Here is a 12517-nt window from a genome sequence, read left to right on the forward strand (position 1 = left end):
TTGTGACCCAGTGATGCTACCAATTTCCTTTGTGCTGTTATGAGGTCACAGTTTAAGTATAGCCACCACATGATAGCTGATAGCCAATCCCATTGTCATTTCATCTTTTTCTAGCTTGTTTCCTCTCAAGTAAAGAAATATATGTGATGAGAATGAAGGTCCCATGGTTGCAGATCACATAAGATATTATTTACACATTCAGTAATCAAACAATAACCATGATTTCCACATCAGTAAAAAGGTGTGACCCTACTATCAGTATTGTTATTTTCACTGAAATCTTTTCAAATCCTTTGGTTTTTCAAATACCTCAACCTGAGCTTAAGAAATACTTATCTCCGTAATTAAAGGCAGAAAACAGATTAAAGGATGTGCTGCAAACTCACCAAATGAAGAACAACATTTATTTTCTATAGTCTTGTGGTTTCTGGGCCTAGTTTCAGGCACATTCATGGGTTTTGGAAATGGTTCCTCAATAGTTATTCTGACTTTAATGAGATTGTGGCTGAAGTTTTCTTTGGTGGTTTCATCTGGACAAAAAAAAGATAGAGATATATGTAGAGAAGTTCAAACATTTCTAGTATTTTCTTGGAAAGGAGATGAGTGAAATGAAATGTTTATGATTTGCAACCCTTTATTTTTCTTGGGATGTATTCAGTCTTCAAATTGCTAAATTGAAATCCATTAAAATATTCACATTTTGCTGCAGCAAACTGATTCTTCTGTTCAATAATTGCCACCAGAGTTAAGATACGTTCTAATATTCAGGCACTGAATTGGAGCACTTTACCTGCATGTGCAAAACAAGGTCTGCAAATGCCAAGGTCTTTGCGCTTCGTTTCCTTTCCTTTCAGCCTTTTTAATACTTCTGTCCTTGGTATGTTTGTTTACAGCTGTCAGTGAAAAGCAGCAATAAGCAGTCATTAACAGGACATTTTAATGCTGCCCAGGGAAACCACAATTGCTACTACCATTAGCCTTTCTATAAAACAACGCAACATTAGTCCCTGCATAAAACAGCACGAAATCCTTAAAGCTGTGGGTACATGTGAAGCTGAGTCAAGATAAGGTTTCATTTTAGCAACAAGGTTGAAGGTGGCCCTTGTGAAAGCTAAAATGGATATTGTTTCCCCTAATGAGGCCACAAAATCTAATGAACTGCTGACATTCACAGTGACTGTTGCATGGATTTATGTAGCACAGCAATGGAAGACTTTGAAGGATTCAAGTTTAAATCTGTGGTATGGAAACTTATGGGACCCAGCTAGTGCTGAAAAGCTTACTCATCAGCTAAAGCTCATAAAAGTTTTACAAATCATTAGAAAATCATTAGACACAACCCACCCGCTGCATCTTTTCATCGGGAAATCAGGTCAAGTGGCAATGCATACTGCTGCCTCCTCAATACTAATGCTAGCACATTTTGCATTTTACAGAGCATGATAGTGAACCTGAGGTCCTCCAGATGTTGTTGGCACTACAACTCCCATCAGCTCCAGGCAGCATGGCCAATGGTCAGGGTCCAAGGATGATGGAAGCTGGAGTCCAATGACACCTGGAGGAATTGTAGAAACAATCAATTTATGTCAATGTATAGGTATTATTGTTGATTAATTTATAAACCAACTACTAAGGAAGACATTCTATGTCTTTCAGTAGGTATGATAGATTGGTTTTCAATAATATATTTTGTGTGTGTGTGTGTGTGCGCGCGCGCGCGTGCGCCTTTGGTTTAAGGCAATAGTTAATGTGCTTACAAAATCACATGCACCAAAATGCATGAAAAGTTGTAAATCAAGGTGCATAATTCTGACTCTGCATTAAATACACTGGGAAGTTTCTCATGGAGCTTCTACCAAATGAGAACAGATGACACCATAGATCAGAGGTATCCAACAAAGCACCCATTGGTGCCAATATGCCTTCTAGTATTTCCTATCATGTCTTTGGAAGGTTTCAGTAAATACCGGCTTGCCCTCTCCCATGTTGAACATAGGCTGCCTCCCATTTATTCTGAACAGAGGAGGGGTGCAAAAAACAACAACCCTTTTCTCTCTGGGAGTGAGTAAGTGTGCCAGTGGCTGATGCAGGTGTGCTTTCACAATGGCAGGGTGACTGATGGGGAGGGATGTGTTCACAATTTTGTGGTCCATTTCTCCTTTCTGACAGCCATGTTGTGTTATGCCATGCACCCATGGCAGCCATTTTGTGCTATGTCATGCCCCACTGCCATTAATTTATGACTGGTGTCCATGGCACTTTCCCAAAATTCCAAATATGTCCTCTGGACCAAATATGTGGTGATCCCTGCTATATATTCTCCCCTCACTCCAAATGCTGGCCCAAGCAAACGGAATATTAAGAGGATGGGAAAATCACACTTTGAATTCAGAAGCCCTGCTTCCCTCTTCCAGGAAGTCAGAATAGCACTTCCCTGGACACTGCAATGAAGGGAAAGAATGAAGGATAAAATTTGGAAGAAATAAGAAGGGATTCTCATGCCATTCCAACTCTTCTCCCCAATTCTATATATGCAGTCCTGGTCACAACTAGATCTGTAATTCTAATCCAGATTTATTTATTTGTTTGTTTGTTTATTTGTTTGTTTATTTATTTATTTATAAAAATGCAACAGACTTCTGAAAGAAAATAATAATAAAGACATATTGTAGGCGACTTTCACATCATATAAAGAATTATATCATTAAAATTTGGGGCTACAGAGTTCAGAAGCAAGATGAAAGCATTTCCCTTTTTGCAGTGGTTAGTTAAAACTGCCTTTAGCTTATAACAACAGTAATTTCAATTGTAATGAATAGTTTCAGCTAGCGTTTGGAAGAAGTATAATCCTTGGTATATAAATATCAGTAAGTCGTGCTGTCAGCGTCTGATGTGGTTGTTCAGTTTGAACATTGCGGCAGTTGTTCCTGCTTAAGTTGGACCTCCCTAAGATATCCTGTTTTCTGAAAGTTTCCTGCTGTGAGTAATTCTTAATTTGTATATCCCTCAAAAGCTGAGTAGTTCAAGAGTGCCATCTTGAGGTGCAATATGCTGAATGAATGAGCAATGACTGGCAGTCTTTGTAAGGTTGGAGGAATGTTTGCCAGCTCCTTAAATGGTGAATTAAGAATAAACAAACAAATGCACAGGTTTAACTCACTTCACTTCCGAATAGGCAGAAACCCTGGTCTTTGAACATTCTTGCTGGGTGTTTGGAAGCACTGTAATGTGAATCAAGGACCCACCCTATTTTCTACATTTGTAGTGCACAAGATGCCCTCGTGTAATCACCACCCCAAGTGCTTGGATTGCAGTGGGGGTGGGAAGAGAGAGAGAAGGACGCCATTTGGATAAGAGCAACTCAAATATATTCCAAACACCTGGTGGAAATATAATATCCTAATAAACAAATAGTGGAGTAAAGAGAGTCAAAAGAGATGTTAATGGACATTTTGTAGATTAAGGGTTAGCATGGCATCAACAATCAACATGGTCAAGCATCTCAAGGGCCCAGGCCCAGGCCCAGGCAGAGTGCTCGGTCACAACAGCCCTGTGCACTTTTCTTTTACCGTTTCAACATTTTTGTCCACTCTTTCTTGGCTCTAACGAACAACTGCAATGGTAACAAGAAGCACTCCATGTATTCCCCCACCCCACCCCCCAAAAAACAACCCTGGCAATACATGGAGTCAGCACTGGTTGAGGCTGGCGACTGGGAACCAGCACACAAATAAATATTCATGCAGTAAGGCCTAGCCACTAAATGACTATCTGGACCCAGTCTCAGCTCTAGTATAGCCCTGCATAGGCTCTACACCTCAGGTTTGTACAGTGGTATCTCGGGTTAAGAACTTAATTCATTCCAGAGGTCTGTTCTTAACCTGAAACTGTTCTTAACCTGAAGCACCACTTTAGCTAATGGGGCCTCCTGCTGCTGCCGCTGCGCCGCCGCCACGCCGCTGCTGCGCCGCCGCCACATGATTTCTGTTCTCATCCTGAAGCAAAGTTCTTAACCTGAGGTAATATTTCTGGGTTAGTGGAGTCTGTAACCTGAAGTGTATGTAACCTGAAGCGTATGTAACTTGAAGTGTATGTAACCCGAGGTACCACTGTATGTTGGTGTGAGGCAAGTCAGTACAAAGTCTTGAGAACCGCAGGTTGTGGAAGGGCTGACCAGGAACATGGCCTATGATGAATCTGTAGCGGGTGGGGAGGGTTCCCACCTCCCTTACTGCCAGAGTTCCTTTCCAAAAAAAAAAGGAATAACAGGTTGCTCCCTGACAAGATGGCAGGCCTCATGCCTCCCCTGAATTTGTCCAACTGCCTGGAGGGTGTATGTGCAGAAGGCTGCAGGGAAGAGGGGGGGGGGAACTTTCCATCTGTAAACTCCCTTATTGTATCTTAGGATCCAAGCCAGGGAATCTATCTTTACCTGATTCAGGTAGGTAGCTGTGTTGGTCTGACACAGTTGGGGGGAAAATAAAAATTGTCCAGTAGCACCTTAGAGACCAACTAAGTTTGTTCTGGGTATAAGCTTTCGTGTGCATGCACACTTCTTCAGATACAAAAAATGTGCATGCACACGAAAGCATATATTTACCTGCTCTTGGATTTTCAAAAAACTGAAGTCTGACTCATTAAGAGACATTTGTGTAAATGCTTCCCTTATTACAGCTTCACTAAAGCCCTGCAGACAGTGATTTGACTGGTACCTCCCAAGGGACACAGTCTCCCTTGTTCTTCCCACACCTTGCCAATCAGTGGGTCAAGAGACAATCCCTCCCCCCACATCCCTGATACATGCTGTCACTTTCTTATTTGCCTAAGGCTCCATCTCTCATGAAAGCAGCAGCATCCTGTCTCAATGGCCACCATTTTCCCCACCTCTCTTGTACCACCACATTATCCCTGCCCTTGGCTGACACTTGTGTGCTAGGGGGCTCTCACTACACGCCACCCCACCCCACTTTTCCCTGATGCACACCCTGTTCGGGGCAAAGCATCACTGCGCAAGGACAATACAGTACAAACACATTAATGGAGCCAATAGTAATATAAAAAAGAAGTCTTTGTGGGCTCAGGATTTCTTTATTTTTTTAAAAAAAGCAGAGTAGAGTACTCCCAACTGCAGAAGGGAACACACAGCCAAATATATATCAAAGGAGAATTTTCCTGCTGTAAACCTAAGAACAATTTGTCTTTCTCTATTTAAACCATCACTATTATAATTTGCTGTAGCAGATAAAAGAACAGTCTCTGAAAATGTTTATGAAGGAAAATAAACAACATCATTAGCATTTGTACAAAATGTTTCTTCAAGAAAGAAACCCAATTATTTTGTTATAATGCTTCTTATTAGCAACAGCTGTTTCCCAAAAGGCTTGTATAGTAGCATCAATCAACCAACATCAGAGAACATGTTATCTACTTAGCAGTAATTTTTTTAAAAAAAGGCAAACACTTAATGCGAAAACAATAATTTGCTTTTGGAGGCTGTGAACATGCACAGCCACACAAGCCACTGATTTAATAAATAAAAACAAGAACCAGTATTTGGAAACAGGTATACAGAAAGGCTGTTCTTGAACTGCTGGAGTGCAAAAAATGGGGGGGGGGGACACAACCGCTTATTAACAAGTCAGTACTTACTACATGTAGCTACTTACCTTTAAGCAAGTGGAAAGGCAGTCCAGGCTCCCTGTGGAAGGCTACTTTCACCAGCATCGCTGCTTTTGTGGATTTCCAAGTACTGTGGTTTCCAGGAGCAGAGAAACAGTGGGGTTACATTGTGGTTGGAGACTATAGATAACTGCCTTGGTTGGCTTACAGTAAATAAATAAAAAAAATTCTGTGGAACATGTTGGGATACAGTGTTGATTGGTGCATCAAAACTTTCAGGAAAAAATGTGTAAAATATTTGACAGAGATCTGGGAAATTGTCCTGGAAGGGTTATGATACCACCTGAGAAGAAGGTTACATTTCAGGGGAAGTTTAGATTTTATGTTAGCCTCACAAGAAATTGCTTCTCTTCATTTTCACCAAGGTCAGATATACATTCGCTTTTATCTCCATCGGTATCAGAATTTAGTTGAAACTGTTTTATTTGTACAATTGTTTTAATATACAGTGATTGTTTTTACTGTTTTTGTATAGGCAGCTATTTAAACATATACGGTAAACTTGTATGGGGTTTTATTTTTTTGGTATTGTGTAATCTCTTTGAAATGCAGCCCCCAGCCCTGTGCCATGATTGCTGCTGGACTCTGGGGCCTCGCTTCCTTCTGGCCCAATCCTTGCAGAAGCCTTTATGGCTTCCCTCTTTCTGACAGCTTACTGCTTTGCAGGCCTTGGCTATGAGCTGCTGCATGTTAGGATTTGCTTGTGGATCTTGGTGAAACTGAATAACTATTTTTCTTAATTTCAAGGGGTTTACTAGGAAGACCGTGTATACTCCTTAGGTGGTAGTAAAATGCTGGTTACTGTTTCATTGGCTTTCTTTTAAAGCAGGAACACAAAAGTTCATTTCCTTATTAATATTGATTTATGATAATAAAATTCACATTTTTTCAGTCCACCAACATTTCAACATTGTAATCCAAGAGATTACTTACTGAACTCCTTGTTGTATTTTCCAATAAATGTTAAATAATGAGCATAACATCTTCCTGCAATAATAATAATAATAATAATAATAATAATAATAATAATAATTCACTCAAAACAGAATCAATATATCTTGTTAAAAAGCAGCAATATTTCTAACAGCTTGGATAGAGCCAAATGTATAGTCAGAAAAGTGAAGGTAAAAGAGGCAGATCTGAAACAGCAACTAAAACAATTGTGAGGTGGGGTTGAAAGACTGGTCTTATTTACAATAGCAACTATATTTAAAGTGGTCTGACATGGCTAATCTGAAAGCATCCACCAGATGAATCATAACACAGAAAATGCACAAGACTCTCAGAGCTGCAAAACGAAGCTGGTGTTCAAAGTTTTAACAGAACTAGTTATAGAGCTATTATCTGTTTACTCATCTTCCAGCAGAGTTATTTCCTCCTTGTTCAAAGTAGTGCCGGACTACAAAAGTTGCGAGCAGGACTATGCACTCATCCATAATGGCGAAAAGCCACAGAATTTACAGCTCTCCTCTCCGCTAAACCACATCACACAATCACTGTCTTCATTGTGTGGATGAGTTTGGCCCACTTATGACTGAAACTCGTGTTTATTCATTGCTACCTTTCTGCCACAAAATATCTACCCACCTCTCCAGTGTGATGCCACTGAGGCAAAAAGTAAATAGAAGGCATGGCACTGTGTGTGGCTGACACATTTTCACCCATTAAGTTTTATGGTTGAGTGAGGAGAAGGGATTTGAATTCAGGACACCACAGTTCTTGTCCAGTTACTTTCCCACACTGACTTCCTTTGCATTCAGAGAAAAGGGGCAATGCCTTGGACCCCCAAAGGGTTCTTGGATTAGTCAAAGTTTTAAAGGTTAGTTAATGGAAAGTAATAATATTTTCCCTGCTTGTAACACCTTTAATGTTTGCTTTTGTTACCTTCACAGTGTGATTTTGGGCTTCTGTTACTGATGCCACAAAGGCATAACATAAACATAGAGTATAATGAATCCAGAAACAACAGTAATAGCAAGAACTTCAAATGACTAGCTTGAAGAAGCAAAGCATTGACACTGGTGTTTTTTGCAAACATTATTTAAGTGTCGGTTTGCAATTTATCCACAGGGACCATACCTTGTCGCAAAACATTAACATCCCTCATTGTACTCATAATCCCCTGAGTCATGGTACTATGGTTTGCTTGCAGAAATATTTGGCCAGTACATCCATTGAATACTTATCAGAAATGTATTGAAACCATAGTTTAGTGTTACAACAATGAGCCCAGCCTTTCCCTGAACCATTAGGAGTTTGGAAGGCTTCCATTTTAAATTCACTCCAGCTTGTTAGTGGAAAGCAGCCAAGCTGGAAACCAAAGTTTATGACTATTATTTTCACAAGCCATAGGCTGCCCAAAACCTCACCCTTGGTTTTGCATTTCATCTGAATGCAGTCAGTGTCTTCTGTAAATTAGAAGAACCAGAAAGAACCGCCACAAGCTTTTACTATTCTGACATGTTGCACAATGGAGGGAGAAGGGTTTAACGGGTGTTTTAATTACTAACATACTTTGCAAAGAGGTTGACAACTTGGTCTATTTTTTTTTTCATTTAATCACTTCCTCAAAATCTCTCTCTCTCTCTCTCTCTCTCTCTCTCTCTCTCTCTCTCTCTCTCTCCACTACTGCTCCAGCAGAGATTAAGCCTCATGTCTAACAAAAAAAATAAGACATCATACAGCTATCCTAGTGACTCCATCAGAAAAGTTAGAATTCCAATTTAAAGCAGGAATACTTCAATTATAGCTAAAAACTCACCATGCAGAAGCAATTAGGATCTCCCCTGGCCAGTTTGGCGCCCAGCTTGCCTTCCGCGTGTTTCACATGCAATCCCATTGATGGGAAATTTACTTTGTAGGTCACAGCCCTCGGTCTCCCCTGTAAATAGTTGGAAAGCATCAGAGTTGGTTGCTAGGTAACTCCCCCTGCTTTCTGCCTTCTCCTTCTGGAGCTGGCAGAGAAGCCAGCCAAAGCAAGAGTTCAGCTGCTCTCCACTCCCAGGACGGGAGCTTGCTGCCTTCTCTCCTTCAACACAGCTCAGCTTGCCTCTGCCAGATCTTGCAAGAGGCAGCTTCCCACTTAGGAACTGGCCACAAAATGCCCCTCCAAGAGCTTGTCCGAGACAGGGCCTTTAAAATATAGACAATTCTGCCAAGTACAGTCAGGGAATCATAGCGCTCAAAGGCACCACCCCTGCAACAAGGCAAGCCCTTCCACTAACCACAGATCTGTGTATACAGTCGAGAAGGTATAATGCACTGCTATTGTGATACAACTAAGGGAGGTTCGGGGTCTTTCTTCAACAAATGTATACAGACATACACAACATTTTAACGGGATATTTTATATTTTCAAACCAATGTATAACAATGTAGCACTTGGCTCACAACTTCCCTAATCCAAGGGTGATATCTGAGGTTAGTCATAGTCAGGGCAGACCCAGTAAAATCAATGATTTTATATCAGTGGGTCGACTCAGAGCATGGTTAATACTGGATTTCACCCCACAACTATAGGAAAGAGAACTAGAGAGTAGAAAACACACACCATAGCAATCACCTTTCAAATCCTGCTCCAAATCATGGGAGTTTTACATTAAAGTTCCCTTTACAGAAAAGTGAAAAATTCAAATCCAAACCTGCTAGGTTTCCAGTTGAACCCTGTAAAACAAAGATAGAACAGAGCACACCAAAAAAGCATATAAGATAAAAGCTTCTTTGAACCCACCCTTTGCTTTGTTTACCAAGCTGAGCCGAGCTGTTAGGGGCCTAATTATCCCAAATAAATAGATGTTGCTGAATTTCAGCAATATAACTACCTCAGAAGAAGGAGGGGGAAGATTCCTCCTCCACCATCTTGGCATCCAAATGCCTCAGGGAAAAAAAACTTTACTGAGCATGAGCAGCGAAACCTTCCCGTTCCCCACTTTCCCACTCTATGGAATTCTGCAGCACCCACTATATTGCTATAAAATGCTCATGCTGGGGACTGTCAGCCTGGTGTTCCTGTGTGCCCTTCTAGGCATATCTCTCTCTGGCCTCTCCCTAGGCCATGACCCACCTCAGGTCACGTCCCTTATGGATAATGCTGTTTAACACTTGCTCAGGTGCTCTTGCCGAGTTGGAATGTGTCCTTGAATTGTAAAAAGTCATCTTTTTTCCTAGATGAATAATAGTGAGGAGTGTGTTCCAGGACCGTATGGAGGGTGTGTGTGCAGTCAGGTACACGCCCTGGACCCTGAAGGGCTATGCCGGCTGGTGGGGGACAGAGACCTGATTATTTGTTTGAATTTACCCTGGTGCACAGGCCTGGTGTGTGAAGAAACCTTTCGACTCAAATATAGCCTACTGGACAAAGGTAAGAGCCACATCCATTGCTCTGCCCACTTTTGCCTCAAAATCTGACAGAAATTTTGAAATAATTACTATAATCAAAGTAGAAATACAGGACGCGAGTGGCGCTGTGGTCTAAACCACTGAGCCTAGGGTTTGCCGATCGGAAAGTCGGCGGTTCGAATCCCCGCGACGGGATGAGTTCCCATTGTTTGGTCCCAGCTCTTGCCAACCTAGCAGTTCGAAAGCACGTCAGAGTGCAAGTAGATAAATAGGTGCCACTCCGGCGGGAAGGTAAACAGCATTTCCATGCGCTGCTCTAGTTTTGCCAGAAGCGGCTTAGTCATGCTGGCCACATGACCCAGAAAAACTGTCTGCGGACAAACGTCAGCTCCCTCAGCCAGTAAAGCGAGATGAGCACCGCAACCCCAGAGTTGTTTGCGGCTGGACTTAACTGTTGGGGTCCTTTACCTTTACCTTTTAAGTAGAAATACAGCACATATTAGTACTATTGTGAGGAAGACAAGGACCATGTGATCTATGGCTGCAGGCAGGCACACCATAACGTTTAAAGCACATGACTTCCCCCGACTAATCATGGAAACAGTAGTTTGTTAATGGTGCTGAGAATTGTAGCTTTCTGAGGGGCAAGCTACAATTCCTGGTTTCTTTGAGGGAAGCCACATGCTTTAAAAATGTATGGTGTGTAGGTAGGTAGGCTGTCTGTCTGCTCAATTCAGGTACAAAGTGATGGTGGGCAAATTCAAATCCCCTGCTCTCCCTTAATTTGGTTCTATCTTTAAACCAAACTGGGCTTGGACATCCCTCCAAATAGAGGATTGTCCTCCGTAAAGCAGGGCACAGGGCACCCTATAAAAGGCACTTCAGGCAGCAGGGCAGGAAACTAGCTCTGCTTCACGTATGGGAGAGCCCCCAGTAGTCAATGTAGGCAGACACAGAAGCCTTTTTCATAGGTTTATGGAGGGAAAGTGTGCTGGGGGAGGCGGGTATGTTGCAGCAGCTGGACCCACCACTGACCAGCATGCATTGAATCCACTGTGACCAGTCCCCCATGTGCATACCTACTGTAGTGTAGTACATGCTTGCCTATCTAGGGTAACTAGCAATCCTTCTTTCCTGATCACGTATATAGAACTGATTCCACGGGCAATATCACATTGTGTTGGTGTGGTTGGATGTGACTGAACAAGTGAGAAGGGCTATGGTCTAATTCAGAATAAGGCAGAGTCATGTATTATTATTATTATTCACGGAGGTTTCCAAACTGTGGTCTGTGGACCACCACTGGTCCATGAACTTCATTAAGGTGGTCTGCAGCATTTCTGTAAAAAAAGAAATAAAACTATTAAAAATCATACTGCATCTAGCATTGTGCATTGCAATTGCTGCAGCAGGCAGAACAATCATTCAGTTGTCCTCCAACACCTTCAGTAATTTTCAAGTGGTCCAATGTGGGATTGGGGAGCCACTAGTGTACAGGAATGGAGGAAATGGGCTGGAGACAAACTAAGGCTGCAGTCTTACACTTACTCCATGGGGCTTCCGGGTAGAGATGGGTATAAATGCCAAGACCAGTAATTAGGGTTACTAGTCCACCTGAAGGCATAGACAGCTTGCCTTATATGGAGTCAAATCGCCAATTTACCCTAGCTCAGAATTGCCTATATTGACTGGCAGCACCTCAGGGGTCTTTTCTAGCCCTGCCTGGAGATGCTGGGTGTGTGTGTGAACCTGGGGTCTTCTGCATACAAATCATGGGCTCTAGCACTGAGGTACAGCCCCTTCCCCCCTTTTTTTAAAAAAAAAACTTTTTAAAAAAACTGCTCTTTTCAGTTCACTAATGAATGAACAGCATACCTAACAAGGCCCAACCTCTGTCAACCTCAATAAGGATCACTACAGCCTGGGTGCTCAATGAGGCATTCAGCTTGGAAGCGAAAGAAGACTAGAGCAACTTTAACTCTCTATAAAAAAAGAGAGATTTAACTGCTGTGTGTGTGTATTCCAGTCACTTTTAATAGTTAAACCCAGGAGCTGAGTGCTAACAAAACTTCAGCCAAAATGGAGCCACTGAGAAACAAGAGGGGAGTATCAGCATGCTTATGGGTACCACAAAGTCTTTAAAAAGCCACCCCTCTTTTAAAAAACAACAACAAACCACCAAAATCTAAACGGGCAACCCTCCTCCCCAAAGCAGCTGAATGTGGAATGAGCATACAGTGGTACCTTGGGTTAAGAACTTAATTCGTTCTGGAGGTCCATTCTTAACATGAAACTGTTCTTAACCTGAGGTACCACTTTAGCTAATGGGGCCTTCCGCTGCCGCCGCATCGCCACCGTGCGATTTCAGTTCTCATCCTGAGGTAAAGTTCTTAACCCGAGGTACTATTTCTGGGTTAGTGGAGTCTGTAACCTGAAGCATCTGTAACCTGAGGTACCACTGTACACAACAAGCACAGAATGTAGAGCAGAACTGAATGCA

At 42.0% G+C, this 12517-nt stretch overlaps 1 protein-coding gene and 1 long non-coding RNA gene across 6 annotated transcripts in view; one reads left to right on the forward strand and one right to left on the reverse strand.

Moving 5' to 3' along the window:
* Positions 1-8715, reverse strand: part of LOC128413072 (uncharacterized) — an 86881-nt gene extending 78166 nt beyond the window's left edge. For all 3 annotated transcript variants that reach the window (XR_008330225.1, XR_008330224.1, XR_008330226.1), the window contains exons 1-3: positions 8441-8715; positions 6613-6666; positions 387-530 (exon numbers count right to left, since the gene is read on the reverse strand). This is a non-coding gene — a long non-coding RNA (uncharacterized LOC128413072). The remainder of the gene's footprint in view (positions 1-386; positions 531-6612; positions 6667-8440) is intronic.
* Positions 1-12517, forward strand: part of DIPK2B (divergent protein kinase domain 2B) — a 183706-nt gene that overhangs the window by 143634 nt on the left and 27555 nt on the right. The gene's annotated exons all lie outside the window — the stretch shown is intronic.

This window comes from Podarcis raffonei, chromosome 4 (genome assembly GCF_027172205.1).
Source record: "Podarcis raffonei isolate rPodRaf1 chromosome 4, rPodRaf1.pri, whole genome shotgun sequence".
In the NCBI taxonomy this organism is placed as follows: domain Eukaryota; kingdom Metazoa; phylum Chordata; class Lepidosauria; order Squamata; family Lacertidae; genus Podarcis; species Podarcis raffonei.